The 24585-nt window shown below is 38.3% G+C and overlaps 2 long non-coding RNA genes across 2 annotated transcripts; both read left to right on the forward strand.

Annotated features, from left to right (window-relative positions):
* Nucleotides 1-984: 984 nt before the first annotated feature.
* Nucleotides 985-1436, forward strand: LOC142962531 (uncharacterized). The gene is made up of 2 exons (XR_012957327.1): nucleotides 985-1113; nucleotides 1203-1436. It is a non-coding gene; the product is annotated as an uncharacterized LOC142962531 (long non-coding RNA).
* Nucleotides 1437-18142: 16706 nt separating this feature from the next.
* Nucleotides 18143-19742, forward strand: LOC142962669 (uncharacterized). The gene is made up of 3 exons (XR_012957350.1): nucleotides 18143-18215; nucleotides 18351-18464; nucleotides 19063-19742. It is a non-coding gene; the product is annotated as an uncharacterized LOC142962669 (long non-coding RNA).
* Nucleotides 19743-24585: the final 4843 nt, after the last annotated feature.

Consider the following 24585-nt stretch of genomic DNA (forward strand, 5'->3'; position numbering starts at 1 on the left):
TTTGAAAAATCGAGTTATTTCTAAGAACGATAGCAAATCCGGAGAGCAATCCCACGTCATTGTGCAATCTTTCTAAATATTAATCTATTAAATGACTTCAACTCTAAATGTGATCCTGATTTTTCTCCTGCAACACAGCAACACAGCATGCGTTGTTAATAACTGGATGTGATTAACTACAATATGACAAAATGTATTACAGCAAAATACCTCTGTTAGCTGAACCTAAACTGTTTTGCAGTCACCGGTCATGTGTAACACTCAGCAAACATATAAAACAATAAACGCCTGTTTGCATAATGTTGTCTATTAGAGACACAGCTGCTCCAAACCCACTATTGTTGCTTAAATGTGCCTAAAACACTTTCATGTTTTTGTTCCAAAATGTTCAGGTGTGGAAACCTACTGTGATGGCAGACAGAACGGAGCTCAGTGTTATGGACCTTTGGGAGGAACTGTGGTCCTCCAGCTGATGAACAACGCCTCAGAAACACATAAATACCAATGGTTGAACAAAAATACAGTAATACTGGAAGGGAGAAGGAATATCATTCTGTCTAATCTGATAGAAAACAGATCATCCTTTACTCCCAGTGATGGAACATTTAGGATCAATAAACTGAGCAGGACTGATGGTGGTGAATATAGACTTATAACCTTTGATTCAGATGGAACTCAATCAGAGAACAGGGTTCTACAGTTGACCATTCAAGGTAAATAACTATTTATTACATGCATCTCATATTCTACGTGCTGTATATCTGTATCCATGTCTGGACTGCTCTGTAGGAGAAACTCTACAGAATGATGAAGATTATGTCAACATGAAAAGTCATCTGAGTGTGTTTCCTTCAGCTCCTGTGTCCTCTGTCCTGCTGGTCCCTGAGTGTCTGTCCCAGGGAGAGATGAAGGTGTCCTGCTCCTCTGAGGGAGCGGACAGTCCTCAGTACAGCTGGATTCTGGATGATCACACTCTGACAGACTCTGAGCTCCTCTCTGGAAACACTGAGACAAACAACATCACTCTGAAACAACACGTCTCAGGAAAACTGGTCTGCTCGGTCAAGAATAAAGTCAGTAGTGACTTAACAGAAGTGAAGATATCTACCTGTGGTGAGTGAGAGCATGAGTAGACACAAGTCTGATGTTAAGATACTAATGATTAGCTGAACATCAGTCATTGATCTCTGTCTTTCTCACAGGCTACATATTCATTAACTGCACCACACCCAATGGGACGCACATATCACAGTGGGTGTTTGCAGCCAATAATACCCTGTGTATTGAGCCAACAACAGCTCCCACTACAATCACAGCAACCTCCCATGCTGGTAAGGAGTCTGGCATCACAGTGTCAATTAACCCCAACAATAATATCACATCCTCCAATAAAACTGTGACTCACCCCCCCAGTGAGGACTCATGGGACTTTATTAGTTAGTGAAAACTAACTCTGCTGCAGTGAATTCATTTAAGTCATTTCCATTATCTTTGTTTTACATTCTCCACAAAAACACCTGTAATGTTTGCTAACTTAAAGATCTGTGTGTCTCTTGTGTCTTTTATTACAGAAAAAGGCTACTTGCAAATAACGGCTGGTGTACTGGCTGCACTTGTACTTCTGTTAGTGGTCGGGGTAGCTGTCGTCTGTTCTCAGAAGAAAAAGAAAAAGAACAAACCTAAAGGTACAAAATAAAACTTCCCTTTCCTCAACTCATCACTGCAATGACCCATCGGGCAACATACTTATTCACCTTCTTGCCGAAAATGTGATGAGAAGATTGAGACCACTCTACAAACTTGCCAGTGATATAAATGTTTTAGTCCATTTCTCAGTAAGAGAGTACCTCCCAAAATGTCAACTTGTTGTTAACAATCCGCTGTACAAACAGACCGTGGTGGAGTAAGTATTCAGATCCTTTAGTGTTAATACTACACAGGAAAAAATAAAACTCTTTTACAATTATTGAAAATGTTACTTAAAAGTATGTAAGAATAATCAGGAAAATGTGCTTAAAGTATTAACGGTAAAAGTACTCAATACAGAAAAGTGTATGTTATACTGTTATACCAATAGATTATTATGCATGAATGTAAAAGCAGGATTTTATTGTTGTAGTTGATTGAATGAAGTAGTAGAAAGTAGAAGTAGAAAGATTCCAGTAAAGTACAAGTACCTGAAATTTGTACTTAAGTACAGTACTTGAGTACTGAGTATATCTCAGCATTAAATATATATATATATTTGTGCCACTCTTTCCTTTTACTCTGCAGAAGAAGATGACCAGGAGTTGACCTATGCTAATGTCAAGGTCATGCAGCGACCGGGGAGGCAGGTGCAGCAAAGAGCAGGGCCGGAGGTGGAGTACGGCGGAGCCATGGTTTCAGAGCGACCTCGACAGTCTGTTCAACCAGCAGAAGATGAGTGTGTGTACTCCAATGTCCGTAAAGGAAGGTGATTCACAGAGTTTAAAGACTGCACCACTGAAGGCAGATGGAGGAGATGGCTGTCAAGAGGCCAAAAGGCTTTTCACCTTCATGTGACTTCCAGTTGGAAAATATCTCATATCGCTCATAGATTTTTCTATTTTTCTAGCACTTTCACTGTTGTCTTCTACAATTTTTTCTTCAGAAAATATGTTTTAAAATATTCCATATTACAGTATTACATTACATTTCCCTGTAATATAATTCTCTTTAGATTATATTGTACCTACTTTTTACTTGTTTCTAATTTGTGAGCATATTTACCTTCATTTTATCGTTAAAACACTGTAAACTTCCAATAATGTCTGAATTTGAAAAACAACAATGTATGTCATTGTATTACTCACCTGATGTCAACGTTTGCATTTACTGGGATTGAAATGTATTCATGAAACAGATGTGGATGGACTAGTTGGGGGTCGGAGTGTAATCATGCATATGTAGTGTGGATTCATTAAACGTTTGGTGCTGTGTAATGTCAAATTAGACCGTGTGATCTTCCTTTGGCTTTCTTGCCATAAGTTAGGTTTATAGAGTGATGTCTCTCAGGAAGTTGGCAGTAACCACACATTTGTTTCCATGGTGTTAACACTTCTGCTTCTTTCAGGTTTAGAGACTTGGTTTGTCAGTTGCAGGGGTGATTATGAAGACAATCTTTTTACATTTAGTTCAGTTAATATTTAACCAAAGTACATGCAGTTCCTTTGTGTTTACAATAAGAACATCCCCTTTTTCTCCTTCACTGAGAGGGACAAATCTAGCGTGAGCAACTTGTTCAACTTGTCATACTGAGCGTTCAACGCGTTTATCTTTTAACACCATCACGTTTCTATATTTAGTTCTACATGTTTCCTCTGTCTTTGTGGCTTCCAGTTTAGTCAGTTGAGCACATTGCCGCTTATTTTTCATGATCTAATACAAACCAGTCAGTTAACTTTCAAGAAGGTTTGATTTGAAAACAAATGCAGCCATTTGCCTGGAATTAAATATAACCTCATGTAATTGAGGACTAGATCGATATGTAATTTACAGCCATTTTTGTGAAATTTGGTGAAAAAGGGATGGACGGTAAAACGCAGAGCACATTCAACAGGGTAACTCTGAACTTTTCAGATTCAAAAGTATTTATTGTTAGAGAAAGAACAAATACAAACTTCAGATTAAAAGAGGCATTCTGCCTGAAAGTGCTCTAATCAGAAAACACAATATTACGGGCTTAAACAGATGTGGCAAGGACAATAAGAAAAGAATAAATAAAAGTTATGCCAGCTAGGGAATTGCACCCCACGAAATGCCGTCTGAAGAACCTTCGTCATTGCTTTGAAAATTGGTAAGGCCCACAGATTCGTCACTGACACAAGACAGGTGTGTTTACAATATAAACGACCCTGTTCACTTTGAGTGCTCAGTGTATTCTGCACACATTTCTCAGCATAAGCTAATAAGAGTGTGGGTTCACAGATCATCATAAGTTAACCATAGTGTGGTTTACACGCTACAAAACATAGGAGGGTGTGCTCGACCGCACAAGCGTGACATTAAACAGTGAGGCCAGAAACAAATATAGATTAGAAGTGCACTCTTCTTTTCACAGCTCACCACCTTCTGAAACACTGAAAGGACCTCTTTGCATAGAATAACCTTTTATAGTGTGATTTTAAAAGTTATGCTAAATTAGCCTTACTTAGTTAGCTTTGTAGGTTTTAGGTGAAATATATAAAACACACACACACACACACACACACACACACACACACACACACACACACATCAAACCTGTGCTTCCTCCAGTAGAGATGAGCCATGTTTACTTAAGCAAGTGAAAACCAACTCTCCTGCCACAGCCCTATGTTCACATGTGATTTCTGTGTCTCTTAATCTGAGCAGATCTCTCCTGGCTCATATGTGGAGTGCGAGCAGCTGTGGTGATTCTTGCATTAATTGGGATCACCGTCTTTTTTGCTTGGAAGAAAAAGAAAAACAAGATGGCTCAAGACTCTGTTGTCCGTCGACAGATTGAAGATCAGGAGAACTCTGTTGTGATGGTTGGAATGAGAAGGTCTTCATCTGATCTTTAACTGTGTGAATCCGGTGTCGTGTGACTCTTTTCACTCGGTCACTTCAGTTGTTGACTGGTGAAAGAGGGATGCTTTACTTCGATTTAATTTGCGTGTAGACGTCGTCTTGTTGTCAAATGTTCAGTGCGTCGCTGCCTTTGGAGAGTGATGAAGCATCCAGAGGCCCACAGCACAGTTTAATTGTCATATTAGCTCTGCAACTCATTTTGATGCCAATTGGAAATGATCGTACAGTAGATTTCCACATCGACGCTTTCTGGTGAAAACAATGTATCTCCAAATGTGGTGACCTTTAATTTTTCAGATGAATTGAAGGATTAAGCGTTTCTTTCTCCTACTTCTTTGTGTAAATCAGATATTTAAAACATTGGATTATCTGAAAAATGCATGGAAACAGATATATTTCTTAGAATGACAAGTTTATGTGTCAGAGATAAATTGTTTGTTTTTACAGGTACTTGCCTTAGAAGCTATGCATATTCTAAAAATGGTGATTTTGCATTCAAAGTGTGTATTAAAGACCAAACTAATTATACATAATACATTTTACAGTTATATTCACATATATGACTAAAGTTTTTATCTCCTAAATGTTGAGTTATGTAAATAATAGTTGTGTGTTTTTCTCATCTATTAATAATTACAAATAGAGGTCTGTTGTTCTCCCATGTTTACAAAGAGTAATATTGTTAAACCTTTAGAAGTATTAAATATTAAGACTTTTATCTTTGTTGAGTTTTATTGTTGTTATGTATTCACAACCTGTCAATCAATCGGTCATCAGATCCTTTTGTTGACATTTTGATCACAGACTTTAATTACTGCTGAGTGTTGAATAAAACCTCCGACTCATCATCAGTGTCAGTAGGTGTGAGGTTTTCCTCCACTGGTTCACAGAGGAGCTACTGTTGCTTATTGATAATTCTGTACTCAGTAAAACTCTCTGTTGATAACATTTAAACATCAATAAAACATAATCACATATCTGTTACTGTCTTAAGAGGCTCCACACAAACATTCTGCCTCACTAAACATTAAGTGTATAATATGACTGTTTATTGCTGCAAGTGAAATGTCAGAAGTCTTTTCATGTTTTAGGACGTTTGTTTTTAATCAACAGTCGCCATTGGAGGGCGACAGAGTCTTAAGAGACATTTTGTATTTTGATGCTTCAGAAAACATTGTTCTTGAAACTTTCATGCCAATAAAAACCATTTGAATTGAATTGAATTGAATCAAGTTGAATGGAGAGACAGGAGGGAGTTGTGATGACAACGGCCGCTTGCCGTCTTTCTCCGTGCTGTCTTCCGCTCCTTCTCCCCTCTTCTCCACAGCTAAGAAGGAACTTAACCTGGGGGAAGTCCCCACACCTCCAGGACAGTGCGCCAATCACCCCCCTGCTTCCCCCAGTGGACAGGTGTTGCTCACTAAACACGTGCAGCTAGCAGTAGGCTATATGAACATTTTCACAGGCTACACACACACACGCACCTACACACACGCACACACACACTTTATGACATATTTATAAATACATTTTCTGCATTTGTAGAATTAGTGTGGCAGATTTGAAAGTTATAGTAAACAGTAACAAAAAAAGAAATATCAAAATATCTTGTGACTGGGATTGTAATGTTTGCACTTTTTACACTTTTATCAAAAACAGAAAGATGTCACACCGTGCACACGTTGTGCAAATGCTTTAATATTAACACCCGTATGTTATAATTTCGAGGATGAACTGCAGAACGTAAAATAATAACACAATAAAAGATAAAACCTCTGTGTGAGAAGCTGTGCTGTTTAAACTGTATCATGACACTTTGTTTTCATTTCTTCACAGCTGAGAGCGATGACAGTCTTTCCTGGTATAGTGTGGTTGGACTTTACTTGAAATCTTAACACGCGGAGCTTCAGAAACCATTTCCAGAAATAGTTTTGTCTTCAGCATCCTTTTAAGGCTTTAATCTGGTATGTGTTCATAAATGAGGAACTGAGATGACAGTTGGTTAATATTTCTGCTTACTTTCTTATCTGACACTGATCACTAGAGAAGAGAGGCTTCTCATGTGCATGTTTGCTGTTGAATAAGGTTAGTCAGGAAGCTGCTGACTGGGTCAACGGAGGCTGAACACTGAGGCGACATGGAAGCTGTGATCGGACTGTTTGTGTTGATACTCGGAGTCTCTCACGGTGAGCTGTTCAACTTTTAACACTGAGTCGTGGGTTTAGACATTCTCCTCAGTGATGCAGGTCAAATACTGCAGGATGAGACACCTGTTGGTTGTGAGGAAATACCAACGTTATTGATCAACTAAGATTTAACAATCTACTGTTTAAATGTAGTGTTTGAGCTCTTCTGAGGTTCAGTAGCTATTAAAGAATTTAGTTATTTCTAAGAACAGTCACAGAACTGACAGTGATCCCTGATTTTTCTCTTGTTTAAGATAAAACACTGTATGACAAATACCACGTCATATTATATCATGCTAAACAGAAACTATGTTTTTATAACAATAGATACTATTCTCAATGTCGTGTGAATCAATTTATACATTTTCACCAAATACAGGATGAAATATGATTTGGTATATCTTCAAAAGTTTGGATCTCCACTTTAGTTTAAAATAAAGTGCTGTAAAAACACAGCATGCGTTGTTAATAACTGGATGTGATTAACTACAATATGACAAAATGTATTACAGCAAAATATCTCTGTTAGCTGAACCTAAACATTTGTTTTGCAGTCACTGGTCATGTTGAGACACTCAGCAAACAATACAATAAACGCCTGCTTGCATAATGTTGTCTGATTGAGACACAGCTGCTCCAAACCCACTAGTGTTGCTTTAGATTCATCTGCCTAAAACACTTTCATGTTTTTGTTCCAAAATGTTCAGGTGTGGAAACCTACTGTGATGGCAGACAGAACGGAGCTCAGTGTTATGGAGCTTTGGGAGGAACTGTGGTCCTCCAGCTGATGAACAAATCCTCAGAAACACAAAAATACCAATGGTTGAACAAAAATACAGTAATACTGGAAGGGAGAAGGAATAACATTTTGTCTAATCTGATAGAAAACAGATCATCCTTTACTCCCAGTGATGGAACATTTAGGATCAATAAACTGAGCAGGACTGATGGTGGTGAATATACACTTAGAACCTTTGATTCAAACGGAATTCAATTAGAGAACAGGGTTCTACAGTTGACCATTCAAGGTAAATAACTATTTATTACATGCATCTCATATTCTACGTGCTGTATATCTGTATCCATGTCTGGACTGCTCTGCATGAGAAACTCTACAGAATGATGAAGATTATGTCAATATGAAAAGTCATCTGTGTGTGTTTCCTTCAGCTCCTGTGTCCTCTGTCCTGCTGGTCTCTGAGTGTCTGTCCCAGGGAGAGATGAAGGTGTCCTGCTCCTCTGAGGGAGCGGACAGTCCTCAGTACAGCTGGACTCTGGATGATCACACTCTGACAGGCTCTGAGCTCCTCTCTGGAAACACTGAGACAAACAACATCATTCTGAAACAACACGTCTCAGGAAAACTGGTCTGCTCGGTCAAGAATAAAGTCAGTAGTGACTTAAAAGAGGTGAAGATATCTACCTGTGGTGAGTGAGAGCATGAGTAGACAAAATTCTGATGTAAGATACTAATGATTAGTTGTACATCAGTCATTGATCTCTGTCTTTCTCACAGGCTACAAATTCATTAACTGCACCCCACCCAATGGGACGCACATATCACAGTGGGTGTTTGCAGCCAATAATACCCTGTGTATTGAGCCAACAACAGCTCCCACTACAATCACAGCAACCTCCCCTGCTGGTAAGGAGTCTGGCATCACAGTGTCAATTAACCCCTTCAATAATATCACATCCTCCAATAAAACTGTGACTCACACCCCCAGTGAGGACTCATGGGACTTTAGCAAGTGAAAACTAACTCTGCTGCAGTGAATTCATTTAAGTCATTTCCATTATCTTTGTTTGTCATTCTCCAAAAAAAACCCACGTCTATTGTTTGCTAACTTAAAGATCTGTGACACACACACACACACACACACAGACACACACACACACACACACACACACACACACACACACACACACACACACACACACATCAAACCTGTGCTTCCTCCAGTAGAGATGAGCCCTGTTTACTTAAGCAAGTGAAAACCAACTCTCCTGCCACAGCCCTATGTTCACATGTGATTTCTGTGTCTCTTAATCCGAGCAGATCTCTCCTGGCTCATATGTGGAGTGCGAGCAGCTGTGGTGATTCTTGCATTAATTGGGATCACCGTCTTTTTTGCTTGGAAGAAAAAGAAAAACAAGATGGCTCAAGACTCTGTTGTCCGTCGACAGATTGAAGATCAGGAGAACTCTGTTGTGATGGTTGGAATGAGAAGGTCTTCATCTGATCTTTAACTGTGTGAATCCGGTGTCGTGTGACTCTTTTCACTCGGTCACTTCAGTTGTTGACTGGTGAAAGAGGGATGCTTTACTTCGATTTAATTCGCGTGTAGACGTCGTCTTGTTGTCAAATGTTCAGTGCGTCGCTGCCTTTGGAGAGTGATGAAGCATCCAGAGGCCCACAGCACAGTTTAATTGTCATATTAGCTCTGCAACTCATTTTGATGCCAATTGGAAATGATCGTACAGTAGATTTCCACATCGACGCTTTCTGGTGAAAACAATGTATCTCCAAATGTGGTGACCTTTAATTTTTCAGATGAATTGAAGGATTAAGCGTTTCTTTCTCCTACTTCTTTGTGTAAATCAGATATTTAAAACACACTGGATTATCTGAAAAATGCATGGAAACAGATATATTTCTTAGAATGACAAGTTTATGTGTCGGAGATAAATTGTTTTTACTTTTTTTATAGGTACTTGCCTTAGAAGCTTGATTGGTGATTTTGCATTTAAAGTGTGTATTGAAGACCAAACTGTAATTATACATCATACATTTTACAGTTATATTCACATATATGACTAAAGTTTTCATCTCCTAAATGTTGAGTTATGTAAATAATAGTTGTGTGTTTTTCTCATCTATTAATAATTACAAATAGAGGTCTGTTGTTCTCCCATGTTTACAAAGAGTAATATTGTTAAACCTTTAGAAGTGTTAAATATTAAGACTTCTTTGTTGAGTTTTATTGTTGTTATGTATTCACAACCTGTCAATCAATCGGTCATCAGATCCTTTTGTTGACATTTTGATCACAGACTTTAATTACTGCTGAGTGTTGAATAAAACCTCCGACTCATCATCAGTGTCAGTAGGTGTGAGGTTTTCCTCCACTGGTTCACAGAGGAGCTACTGTTGCTTATTGATAATTCTGTACTCAGTAAAACTCTCTGTTGATAACATTTAAACATCAATAAAACATAATCACATATCTGTTACTGTCTTAAGAGGCTCCACACAAACATTCTGCCTCACTAAACATTAAGTGTATAATATGACTGTTTATTGCTGCAAGTGAAATGTCAGAAGTCTTTTCATGTTTTAGGACGTTTGTTTTTAATCAACAGTCGCCAGTGGAGGGCGACAGAGTCTTAAGAGACATTTTGTATTTTGATGCTTCAGAGACATTGTTCTTGAAACTTTCATGCCAATAAAAACCATTTGAATTGAATTGAATTGAATCAAATTTGAATGGAGAGACAGGAGGGAGTTGTGATGAATTGTTTAGGTGAGCTCAAAGTAACCAGAGACATTGCAGTTACTGTTACTTTGTCTTGCTGCTGTAACATTCAAATTTCCCCCTGGGGATGAATAAAGTATCTATCTATCAAATAAACACTTAAATGTGTATTTGGGATGTTTTCTTTACACTGGCTAGAAAGAACATGTGTTATGTAAATGTATGTGAGTAATATCCAAGTGAAAAACTCATTTGTATATGTACATTTAAGTGCTGTGCTATTATACGTATCATAACCATTGTGGTCTCTCCTCTCCAGAAAACGTTTCGCACATCTTGATCCCAGTCTGTTCTGCAGTGGGGGCTCTTCTGATAGTGGTGGTGTGTTGCTGTGTCTGCTGGAAACTGAGGCGTCGTAAGAAGACAGGTAAGACTTTACACACCTGTAACCAAAAAAGGGTCAATTTGATAATGTCAGCATTTCAGTCAACACCGTTGGTGAAAGAGTCTTTTTTTTCTTTTGTTTTGCTTTAACTGCAAAATAATTTTGCTTTATTCTTTGTTGTCTATCCTCAGGTAAATAACTGATAATGAATGCCTTGAATTTGGACTTGAACTCGCTTGAGGAACAGGGTCAACAATGAACTGAGGACTCAAAGAACAGGACTACTTGCATTACTTGGGAGCTTGAAAAGTATTTTTTTTGTATCTTGCATTAGTGTTGAAAAATATTTGTTACAGGAAACGCCGACTTGTGGCATCAGTGAAATGTTGGGCATGTCATGTTAATCTCAGCAGCACCACCACCAAGTATGATCAGTATAAAAAATGTACATAATTGTATTTTTGATCTACTCTTTGTTAAACTATAATAAAAGACTGATGGTCACATTTGACACTGTTGGAGCTATTTATTTGATGTTGTATTTTGTTATTTAATTTATAAGTAGTATTGTTTAATTACTGTAGATGTTTGATAAATTAAGATTGTTTTTTCTCTTTCATAGTAATTTGTTTATGTAACAGAGTCCCTGCTACCCGGTGGGTCTGGTGAGCACAAGGATGCCAGCACACGGTTAAATGACGGTTTCAAATGTTCTTTATTGTCATGGAATCTGACTTGCTTGGCCGTGTGCTCTCCTGCCTTGCCTCCGAGCACACGCCGCGGGAGGTTTGCAGTCCTCTCCCGTCCTGTCCGTTCCAGTGTCTCACTGTGCTCGTCCCGAGCTGTCCTTCTCGCCTCCGTCGCTACTGTTGATTAAATACAGATGAGAGTGAGACAATCAGGATCAGTTTCAGCTGCGCCTAATTAAGTCTCTTCCCGGCACCGTTCCCTGAACCACTCCCACACTCCGTCCCCTCCACAGCTGAGCCACCCACGCCCGCCACCACAGTTTAGTTATTTACTGTGGGCACCTGTGGCTATATGTATGAGAGGAGAGATAGGACCAGCATGCGGGTGGGCTTATAGTTTATACCAGCACAGCGCAGCGCAGGACAGGACAGGAGAGGAGAGACAGCACGACAGGAGTTTTCTTTGTTCTTTTTGTTAGTTTGTTTGTTTTGTTTGCTTTATTTAACAAATACGAAAATCGGAATTCTGCTTCGACAATCCACTCTCTTCTGGCTGCGTATAAATACCGACCACGGTGCATCAGTGGCGTTTGATTATTGTTTGTTTAATTTTGATTTAGTTGACAAATGGCCACTACAGACACTCTAAAAGTTGTTTAGAGCTCTGTTGTATAAGAACGACAGTAACTTTAGCAATTTTTTTGAGAACATCACTTAGTACTTTCTATTTCAAATTAACTATTGTACTTTTGTCATTTTATTTAATAACAGTTGCTTCTTTGCGTTGTCATCCTTTGTCCATTTGAAGTCTTGGTAATTTAATGTTTGCACTGTAGCCCTGAGACCAAAAATAAATATGTGATGGACAATTAGACACAATATTTATTAATAGAGCTGTGAAGCTTGTGACTGTACTTTTTACCTAATGGGAGGATGTTGCTGTAAATAAAACACTGCATTAAATGCTGATACATGGGATGAAGTTGCATCATCATCAACGGTAACAAAACTTTCATTGATATAAACAAACCAGAAATGACTATTATTTAGCTGTTAGAGCTTTTACTGAGAATCATATCAAACACATACTTTAAATACTAGCAGGAACTAGATGACTAAAGTAGTTGGGTTGTGTGTATTAGTTGATGCTGCAGTGTATAAATCACGTTGGGTTGTGACGACATCTACTGGCTGTATTTGGTTTCACTCACATTATGGTTAGGTAACAACTGTTTATGTTCATCTTTGAATGTAACTTTCTGTTTAGTTTCCAGCCTGCATATTTATTTACAAGACATTTGTGTTTAATGTTAGTTACAGAGACTTCATGGTCGTACCAGAAGTATTTGTAGCGGGGGTGAAACCCCTCATTTGCTCTCCTTTTACATTTCTGCTGGGGAGCACTCTGTCCATGACAGCACTCAGATTTAGATTATTTTAAAAATACAATTGATGAATATACAATCGATAAAAACAATAAACATAGTCCAGACCGAGAGTCTCTTTAGGTCCACAAGAATTTAGCTGAGAGGAGAAGTGAAGCGCACTTCACCCCGCCACAGATCCCACAGCGCCTCCTCTCTCGTTCCTCTCAACTGCCGTGAATCTGTGGTTGCTCAGTCACAGCGGCCTCTCTCGTCCGGATTAGTCTCTGCACCGCTCCGCCGCCATACTCTGCTCACAGAGGGTTTACTGGCTCGGTCACAGCTTTCTCTCCTCCTTTTGACGCTCTTCGTGCACCTGACGGGCCGCTTGCCGTCTTTCTCCGTGCTGTCTTCCGCTCCTTCTCCCCTCTTCTCCACAGCTAAGAAGGAACTTAACCTGGGGGAAGTCCCCACACCTCCAGGACAGTGCGCCAATCACCCCCCTGCTTCCCCCAGTGGACAGGTGTTGCTCACTAAACACGTGCAGCTAGCAGTAGGCTATATGAACATTTTCACAGGCTACACACACACGCACCTACACACACGCACACACACACTTTATGACATATTTATAAATACATTTTCTGCATTTGTAGAATTAGTGTGGCAGATTTGAAAGTTATAGTAAACAGTAACAAAAAAAGAAATATCAAAATATCTTGTGACTGGGATTGTAATGTTTGCACTTTTTACACTTTTATCAAAAACAGAAAGATGTCACACCGTGCACACGTTGTGCAAATGCTTTAATATTAACACCCTTATGTTATAATTTCGAGGATGAACTGCAGAACGTAAAATAATAATACAATAAAAGATAAAATCTCTGTGTGAGAAGCTGTGCTGTTTAAACTGTATCATGACACTTTGTTTTCATTTCTTCATAGCTGAGAGCGATGACAGTCTTTCCTGGTATAGTGTGGTTGGACTTTACTTGAAATCTTAACATGCGGAGCTTCAGAAACCATTTCCAGAAATAGTTTTGTCTTCAGCATCCTTTTAAGGCTTTAATCTGGTATGTGTTCATAAATGAGGAACTGAGATGACAGTTGGTTAATATTTCTGCTTACTTTCTTATCTGACACTGATCACTAGAGAAGAGAGGCGTCTCATGTGCATGTTTGCTGTTGAATAAGGTTCGTCAGGAAGCTGCTGACTGGGTCAACGGAGGCTGAACACTGAGGCGACATGGAAGCTGTGATCGGACTGTTTGTGTTGATACTCGGAGTCTCTCACGGTGAGCTGTTTAACTTTTAACACTGAGTCGTGGGTTTAGACATTCTCCTCAGTGGTGCAGGTCAAATACTGCAGGATGAGACACCTGTTGGTTGTGAGGAAATACCAACGTTATTGATCAACTAAGATTTAACAATCTACTGTTTAAATGTAGTGTTTGAGCTCTTCTGAGGTTCAGTAGCTATTAAAGAATTTAGTTATTTCTAAGAACAGTCACAGAACTGACAGTGATCCCTGATTTTTCTCTTAAAGTCTCTTGGAAGTTTAAGATAAAACACTGTATGACAAATACCACGTCATATTATATCATGCTAAACAGAAACTATGTTTTTATAACAATAGATACTATTCTCAATGTCGTGTGAATCAATTTATACATTTTCACCAAATACAGGATGAAATATGATTTGGTATATCTTCAAACGTTTGGATCTCCACTTTAGTTTAAAATAAAGTGCTGTAAAAACACAGCATGCGTTGTTAAGGATGATCACACTCTGACAGGCTCTGAGCTCCTCTCTGGAAACACTGAGACAAACAACATCACTCTGAAACAACATGTCTCAGGAAAACTGGTCTGAAGTGAAATGTCAGAAGTCTTTTCATGTTTTAGGACGTTTGTTTTTAATCAACAGTCGCCAGTGGAGGGCGACAGAGTCTTAAGAGACATTTTGTATTTTGATGCTTCAGAGACATTATTCTTGAAACTTTCATGCCAATAAAAACCATTTGAATTGAATTGAATTGAATCAAGTTGAATGGAGAGACAGGAGGGAGTTGTGATGAATTGTTGAGGTGAGCTCAAAGTAACCAGAGACATTGCAGAGAAAGCAGCATGGTTTTTAGACCACTGTGACCAAACAGCAGTGTGATTGAAAACATATCTGAGCACCTTGGGGTGGTTTATTGTCGCCTCTTTCTTCCCTTGTTTTATACATCTGACAAAACACAGAACACTTTTGTCACAGGAATAAAAAGCAGAACATTTTGGTTGGTCTTATTGCAAAGAGCTTAAATATACTGAAGAAACAGCAGCATTAATTGGCCAATAATGAAGTCTAAAGCTGTATAATGCTGCTCTACCACTCAGGCTGATATAATGTAGAAATATAATATTGTGATAACTATAATTTCATTTTTACTGCCCTGTTCAAGTATTCAAGATCACATGATAAAAACTCCAATTCATGTCCACTACACTGATCATATTTGGTAAACTGTGTTTTAGTGGATCCTAACCTTTTATTTTCACTGAATTTTCAACAATTTAACCGTTCAACCTTCAGTGTGTTTATCTGAAATGTATCAATATGGCTTTAAAGTTGAACTGAACATCAGGCCTATACATTCCAATACACAGAAATATGATTTTCATGTAACTTTAAACACATTTCTTTGTGATTTAGAATTAGTTTTACATTTTAATCTGAAGACTTTAGTCTTAATTTAAAATATAGTTTGGTGTATGTAATTAGTTTATGTGACGTAGTTTGAGGGGTTCAGACATTGTTTGGTTAAATTTAACTTGTAATCATTCATTAAGAGATAATTGATAGATGTATCAAACACTCATTTAATTGGAAATTAACAGATGGAGGGATGACAAATTCCAGCTACAGTCTCAAATCCTCTTTCAGCAGGAAGGAGGAATGTTTCCCTCTCTTCCACTCCGTCCATCGCCTACAGAGGCCATGTGGTTGGAGGCTAAAAGGGGAAGTGAAACCCATATCACTTCCTTTTCCCTTCTCTGCCTATTAAAAGATGAATACAACAACGCTCTGGTCGGTTAAAGGTTTGTTCAGATGTGCATGTTTTCTTTTGGGGGAAAAGTAGAAAAGTTTGTCTGTAAGCTGCTGACTGGGTCAACGGAGGCTGAACACTGAGGAGACATGAAGGCTGTGGTTGGACTGTTTGTGATGATACTCGCAGTCTCTCACGGTGAGCTGTTTAACTTTTAACACTGAGTCGTGGGTTTAGACATTCTCCTCAGTGGTGCAGGTCAAATACTGCGGGACGAGACACCTGTTGGATCTGAGGAAATACCAACGTTATTGATCAACTATTTAACAATCTACTGTTTATATGTAGTATTTGAGCTCTTCTGAGGTTCAGTAGCTTTTGAAAAATCTAGTTATTTCTAAGAATGATAGCAAATCCGGAGATCAATCCCACGTCATTGTGCAATCTTTCTAAATATTAATCTATTAAATGACTTCAACTCTGAATGTGATCCTGATTTTTCTCCTGCAACACAGCAACACAGCATGCGTTGTTAATAACTGGATGTGATTAACTACAATATGACAAAATGTATTACAGCAAAATACCTCTGTTAGCTGAACCGAAACATTTGTTTTGCAGTCACTGGTCATGTTGAGACACTCAGCAAACAATACAATAAACGCCTGCTTGCATAATGTTGTCTGATTGAGACACAGCTGCTCCAACCCACTAGTGTTGCTTTAGATTCATGTGCCTAAAACACTTTCATGTTTTTGTTCCAAAATGTTCAGGTGTGGAAACCTACTGTGATGGCAGACAGAACGGAGCTCAGTGTTATGGACCTTTGGGAGGAACTGTGGTCCTCAAGCTGATGAACAACGCCTCAGAAATACATAAATACCAATGGTTGAACAAAACTACAGTAATACTGAAAGGGAGAAGGAATAACATTATGTCTAATCTGATAGAAAACAGATCATCCTTTACTCCCAGTGATGGAACATTTAGGATCAATAAACTGAGCAGGACTGATGGTGGTGAATATAGACTTAGAACCTTTGATTCAGATGGAACTCAATCAGAGAACAGGACTCTACAGTTGACCATTGAAGGTAAATAACTATTTATTACATGCATCTCATATTCTACGTGCTGTATATCTGTATCCATGTCTGGACTGCTCTGTATGAGAAACTCTACAGAATGATGAAGATTATGTCATTATGAAAAGTCATCTGAGTGTGTTTCCTTCAGCTCCTGTGTCCTCTGTCCTGCTGGTCTCTGAGTGTCTGTCCCAGGGAGAGATGAAGGTGTCCTGCTCCTCTGAGGGAGCGGAGAGTCCTCAGTACAGCTGGACTCTGGATGATCACACTCTGACAGGCTCTGAGCTCCTCTCTGGAAACACTGAGACAAACAACATCACTCTGAAACAACACGTCTCAGGAAAACTGGTCTGCTCGGTCAAGAATAAAGTCAGTAGTGTCTTAACAGAAGTGAAGATATCTACCTGTGGTGAGTGAGAGCATGAGTAGACAAAAGTCTGATGTTAAGATACTAATGATGAGCTGAACATCAGTCATTGATCTCTGTCTTTCTCACAGGCTACAAATTCATTAACTGCAACTCACCCAATGGGACGCACATATCACAGTGGGGTGTTTGCAGCCAATAATACCCTGTGTATTGAGCCAACAACAGCTTCCAGACTATTTAAACTGACACATTTCATTCAGCCGGATCAAACATATACAGTTCAACATCATCTTCATTGATGTGCTTTGCAGCACAACCACTGACCCACGCTGGGACCAAATTCATACAAGAATCATGACACATAGAATAACTGAATATAATTAAATATGTTTTTTTCATTACATTACATTACAGTCATTTAGCAGACGCTTTTATCCAAAGCGACTTACAATTCAGATTCTATCACATTTCTACACCGTAGGCACAGCTACAGGAGCAATTTTGGGGTTAAGTGTCTTGCTCAAGGACATATCGACATGCGACTAGCAGAGCCGGAGCCGGGGATCGAACCACCGACCCTTTTCATCTTTGATCTTCAATTGACTGCCATAGATCTATTATGTTGAAACAAACTGAAAGCTTGGTGTGATTTATGACAGTAAATTTAAGCTTCAAGATGCAAGATTTATTTCATTCTCACTTAAAAAATGTACATAAAAAGGAGGATTGCAAATTCAGTTATAAAGCTAATGCTGATAATGCTCAGTCACAATTACAACATTGTGTTTCACATGAAATACAATGTATTCAATAACTTAGTGTACTGTAAAGCAGAGGGAAGTTCATCAGTACCCCCACATATCACAGTGGGGGGTTTGCAGCCAATAATACCCTGTGTATTGAGCCAACATCAGCTCCCACTACAATCACAGCAACCTCCCATGCTGGTAAGGAGTCTGGCATCACAGTGTCAATTAACCCCTACAATAATATCACATCCTCCAATAAAACTGTGACTCACCCCCCCAGTGAGGACTCATGGGACTTTATTAGTAAGTGAAAACTAACTCTGCTGCAGTGAATTCATTTAAGTCATTTCCATTATCTTTGTTTTACATTCTCCACAAAAACACCTGTAATGTTTGCTAACTTAAAGATCTGTGTGTCTCTTGTGTCTTTTATTACAGAAAAAGGCTACTTGCAAATAACGGCTGGTGTACTGGGTGCACTTGTACTTCTGTTAGTGGTCGGGGTAGCTGTCGTCTGTTCTCAGAAGAAAAAGAAAAAGAACAAACCTAAAGGTACAAAACTTCCCTTTCCTCAACTCATCACTGCAATGACCCAACGGGCAACATACTTATTCACTTTCTTGCCGAAAATGTGATGAGAAGATTGAGACCACTCTACAAACTTGCCAGTGATATAAATGTTTTAGTCCATTTCTCAGTAAGAGAGTACCTCCCAAAATGTCAACTTGTTGTTAACAATCCGCTGTACAAACAGACCGTGGTGGAGTAAGTATTCAGATCCTTTAGTGTTAATACTACACAGGAAAAAATAAAACTCTTTTGCAATTATTGAAAATGTTACTTAAAAGTAAGAATAATCAGGAAAATGTGCTTAAAGTATTAACGGTAAAAGTACTCAATACAGAAAAGTGTATGTTATACTGTTATACCAATAGATTATTATGCATGAATGTAAAAGCAGGATTTTATTGTTGTAGTTGATTGAATGAAGTAGTAGAAAGTAGAAGTAGAAAGATTCCAGTAAAGTACAACTACCTGAAATTTGTACTTAAGTACAGTACTTGAGTACTGAGTATATCTCAGCATTAAATATATATATATATATATATATATATATATATTTGTGCCACTCTTTCATTTTACTCTGCAGAAGAAGATGACCAGGAGTTGACCTATGCTAATGTCAAGGTCATGCAGCGACCGGGGAGGCAGGTGCAGCAAAGAGCAGGGCCGGAGGTGGAGTACGGCGGAGCCATGGTTTCAGAGCGACCTCGACAGTCTGTTCAACCAGCAGAAGATGAGTGTGTGTACTCCAATGTCCGTAAAGGAAGGTGATTCACAGAGTTTAAAGACTGCACCACTGAAGGCAGATGGAGGAGATGGCTGTCAAGAGGCCAAAAGGCTTTTCACCTTCATGTGACTTCCAGTTGGAAAATATCTCATATCGCTCATAGATTTTTCTATTTTTCTAGCACTTTCACTGTTGTCTTCTACAATTTTTTCTTCAGAAAATATGTTTTAAAATATTCCATATTACAGTATTACATTACATTTCCCTGTAATATAATTCTCTTTAGATTATATTGTACCTACTTTTTACTTGTTTCTAATTTGTGAGCATATTTACCTTCATTTTATCGTTAAAACACTGTAAACTTCCAATAATGTCTGAATTTGAAAAACAACAATGTATGTCATTGTATTATTCACCTGATGTCAACGTTTGCATTTACTGGGATTGAAATGTATTCATGAAACAGATGTGGATGGACTAGTTGGGGGTCGGAGTGTAATCATGCATATGTAGTGTGGATTCATTAAACGTTTGGTGCTGTGTTGCTTGGAAGAAAAAGAAAAACAAGATGGCTCAAGACTCTGTTGTCCGTCGACAGATTGAAGATCAGGAGAACTCTGTTGTGATGGTTGGAATGAGAAGGTCTTCATCTGATCTTTAACTGTGTGAATCCGGTGTCGTGTGACTCTTTTCACTCGGTCACTTCAGTTGTTGACTGGTGAAAGAGGGATGCTTTACTTAGATTTAATTCGCGTGTAGACGTCGTCTTGTTGTCAAATGTTCAGTGCGTCGCTGCCTTTGGAGAGTGATGAAGCATCCAGAGGCCCACAGCACAGTTTAATTGTCATATTAGCTCTGCAACTCATTTTGATGCCAATTGGAAATGATCGTACAGTAGATTTCCACATCGACGCTTTCTGGTGAAAACAATGTATCTCCAAATGTGGTGACCTTTAATTTTTCAGATGAATTGAAGGATTAAGCGTTTCTTTCTCCTACTTCTTTGTGTTAATCAGATATTTAAAACACTGGATTATCTGAAAAATGCATGGAAACAGATATATTTCTTAGAATGACAAGTTTATGTGTCAGAGATAAATTGTTTTTACTTTTTTTATAGGTACTTGCCTTAGAAGCTTGATTGGTGATTTTGCATTCAAAGTGTGTATTAAAGACCAAACTAATTATACATCATACATTTTACAGTTATATTCACATATATGACTAAAGTTTTCATCTCCTAAATATTGAGTTATGTAAATAATAGTTTTGTGCTTTTCTCATCTATTAATAATTACAAATAGAGGTCTGTTGTTCTCCCATGTTTACAAAGAGTAATATTGTTAAACCTTTAGAAGTATTAAATATTAAGACTTTTATCTTTGTTGAGTTTTATTGTTGTTATGTATTCACAACCTGTCAATCAATCGGTCATCAGATCCTTTTGTTGACATTTTGATCACAGACTTTAATTACTGCTGAGTGTTGAATAAAACCTCCGACTCATCATCAGTGTCAGTAGGTGTGAGGTTTTCCTCCACTGGTTCACAGAGGAGCTACTGTTGCTTATTGATAATTCTGTACTCAGTAAAACTCTCTGTTGATAACATTTAAACATCAATAAAACATAATCACATATCTGTTACTGTCTTAAGAGGCTCCACACAAACATTCTGCCTCACTAAACATTAAGTCTATAATATGACTGTTTATTGCTGCAAGTGAAATGTCAGAAGTCTTTTCATGTTTTAGGACGTTTGTTTTTAATCAACAGTCGCCAGTGGAGGGCGACAGAGTCTTAAGAGACATTTTGTATTTTGATGCTTCAGAGACATTATTCTTGAAACTTTCATGCCAATAAAAAACATTTGAATTGATTTGATTTGAATTGAATCAAGTTGAATGGAGAGACAGGAGGGAGTTGTGATGAATTGTTGAGGTGAGCTCAAAGTAACCAGAGACATTGCAGAGAAAGCAGCATGGTTTTTAGACTACTGTGACCAAACAGCAGTATGATTGAAAACATATCTGAGCACCTTGGGGTGGTTTATTGTCGCCTCTTTCTTCCCTTGTTTTATACATCTGGCAAAACATAGAACACTTTTGTCACAGGAATAAAAAGCAGAACATTTTGGTTGGTCTTATTGCAAAGAGCTTAAATATACTGAAGAAACAGCAGCATTAATTGGCCAATAATAAAGTCTAAAGCTGTATAATGCTGCTCTACCACTCAGGCTGATATAATGTAGAAATATAATATTGTAATAACTCTAATTTCATTTTTACTGCCCTGTTCAAGTATTCAAGATCACATGATAAAAACTACAATTCATGTCCACTACACTGATCATATTTGGTAAACTGTGTTTTAGTGGATCCTAACCTTTTATTTTCACTGAATTTTCAACAATTTAACCGTTCAACCTCCAGTGTGTTTATCTGAAATGTATCAATATGGCTTTAAAGTTGAACTGAACATCAGGCCTATACATTCCAATACACAGAAATATGATTTTCATGTAACTTTAAACACATTTCTTTGTGATTTAGAATTAGTTTTACATTTTAATCTGAAGACTTTAATAATCTTAATTTAAAATATAGTTTGGTGTATGTAATTAGTTTATGTGACGTAGTTTGAGGGGTTCAGACATTGTTTGGTTAAATTTAACTTGTAATCATTCATTAAGAGATAATTGATAGATGTATCAAACACTCATTTAATTGGAAATTAACAGATGGAGGGATGAAAAAATTCCAGCTACAGTCTCAAATCCTCTTTCAGCAGGAAGGAGGAATGTTTCCCTCTCTTCCACTCCGTCCATCGCCTACAGAGGTCATGTGGTTGGAGGCTAAAAGGGGAAGTGAAACCCATATCACTTCCTTTTCTCTTCTCTGCCTATTAAAAGATGAATACAACAACGCTCTGGTCGGTTAAAGGTTTGTTCAGATGTGCATGTTTTCTTTTGGGGGAAAAGTAGAAAAGTTTGTCTGCAAGCTGCTGACTGGGTCAACGGAGGCTGAACACTGAGGAGACATGAAGGCTGTGGTTGGACTGTTTGTGATGATACTCGCAGTCTCTCACGGTGAGCTGTTTAACTTTTAACACTGAGTCGTGGGTTTAGACATTCTCCTCAGTGGTGCAGGTCAAATACTGCGGGACGAGACACCTGTTGGTTCTGAGGAAATACCAACGTTATTGATCAACTATTTAACAATCTACTGTTTATATGTAGTATTTGAGCTCTTCTGAGGTTCAGTTGCTTTTGAAAAATCGAGTTATTTCTAAGAACGATAGCAAATCCGGAGATCAATCCCACGTCATTGTGCAATCTTTCTAAATATTAATCTATTAAATGACTTCAACTCTAAATGTGATCCTGATTTTTCTCCTGCAACACAGCAACACAGCATGCGTTGTTAATAACTGGATGTGATTAACTACAATATGACAAAATGTATTACAGCAAAATACCTCTGTTAGCTGAACCTAAACATTTGTTTTGCAGTCACTGGTCATGTTGAGACACTCAGCAAACAATACAATAAACGCCTGCTTGCATAATGTTGTCTGATTGAGACACAGCTGCTCCAAACCCACTAGTGTTGCTTTAGATTCATGTGCCTAAAACACTTTCATGTTTTTGTTCCAAAACGTTCAGGTGTGGTAACCTACTGTGATGGCAGACAGAACGGAGCTCAGTGTTATGGAGCTTTGGGAGGAACTGTGGTCCTCCAGCTGATGACCAAAGCCTCAGAAATACATAGATACCAATGGTTGAACAAATCTACAGTAATACTGAAAGGGAGAAGGAATATCATTTCGTCTAATCTGATAGAAAACAGATCATCCTTTACTCCCAGTGATGGAACATTTAGGATCAATAAACTGAGCAGGACTGATGGTGGTGAATATAGACTTATAACCTATGATTCAGATGGAACTCAATTAGAGAACAGGGTTCTACAGTTGACCATTGAAGGTAAATAACTATTTATTACATGCATCTCATATTCTACGTGCTGTATATCTGTATCCATGTCTGGACTGCTCTGTATGAGAAACTCCACAGAATGATGAAGATTATGTCATTATGAAAAGTCATCTGTGTGTTTCCTTCAGCTCATGTGTCCTCTGTCCTGCTGGTCTCTGAGTGTCTGTCCCAGGGAGAGATGAAGGTGTCCTGCTCCTCTGAGGGAGCGGACAGTCCTCAGTACAGCTGGACTCTGGATGATCACAGTCTGACAGGCTCTGAGCTCCTCTCTGGAAACACTGAGACAAACAGCATCACTCTGAAACAACACGTCTCAGGAAAACTGGTCTGCTTGGTCAAGAATAAAGTCAGTAGTGACTTAACAGAAGTGCAGATATCTACCTGTGGTGAGTGAGAGCATGAGTAGACAAAAGTCTGATGTTAAGATACTAATGATTAACTGAACATCAGTCATTGATCTCTGTCTTTCTCACAGGCTACAAATTCATTAACTGCAACTCACCCAATGGGACGCACATATCACAGTGGGTGTTTGCAGCCAATAATACCCTGTGTATTGAGCCAACAACAGCTTCCAGCACTATTTAAACTGACACATTTCATTCAGCCGGATCAAACATATACAGTTCAACATCATCTTCATTGATGTGCTTTGCAGCACAACCACTGACCCACGCTGGGACCAAATTCATACAAGAATCATGACACATAGAATAACTGAATATAATTAAACATGTTTTTTTCATTACATTACATTACAGTCATTTAGCAGACGCTTTTATCCAAAGCGACTTACAATTCAGATTCTATCACATTTCTACACCGTAGGCACAGCTACAGGAGCAATTTTGGGGTTAAGTGTCTTGCTCAAGGACATATCGACATGCGACTAGCAGAGCCGGAGCCGGGGATCGAACCACCGACCCTTTTCATCTTTGATCTTCAATTGACTGCCATAGATCTATTATGTTGAAACAAACTGAAAGCTTGGTGTGATTTATGACAGTAAATTTAAGCTTCAAGATGCAAGATTTATTTCATTCTCACTTAAAAACTGGACATAAAAAGGAGGATTGCAAATTCAGTTATAAAGCTAATGCTGATAATGCTCAGTCACAATTACAACATTGTGTTTCACATGAAATACAATGTATTCAATAACTTAGTGTACTGTAAAGCAGAGGGAAGTTTGTGCATGAGTTCTTGGTGAAATGTTTTGTGGTCACATCTATCTTTTGCAATATAGAACATTTTCCTGTCTGCATTAAGGGAAGTATACAGTAACAACTCAACCACACATTTTTATTTTTTGTTTTAAAAAATGAACGGATTCAGATATTTGTATTTATATTTTTCTCTACCTTGTTTTGAAAACATTTTATTT

The sequence above is a fragment of the Anarhichas minor genome, unplaced genomic scaffold, assembly GCF_050575085.1.
Source record: "Anarhichas minor isolate MPS153535 unplaced genomic scaffold, ASM5057508v1 ptg000028l, whole genome shotgun sequence".
NCBI classification, from domain to species: Eukaryota; Metazoa; Chordata; class Actinopteri; order Perciformes; family Anarhichadidae; genus Anarhichas; species Anarhichas minor.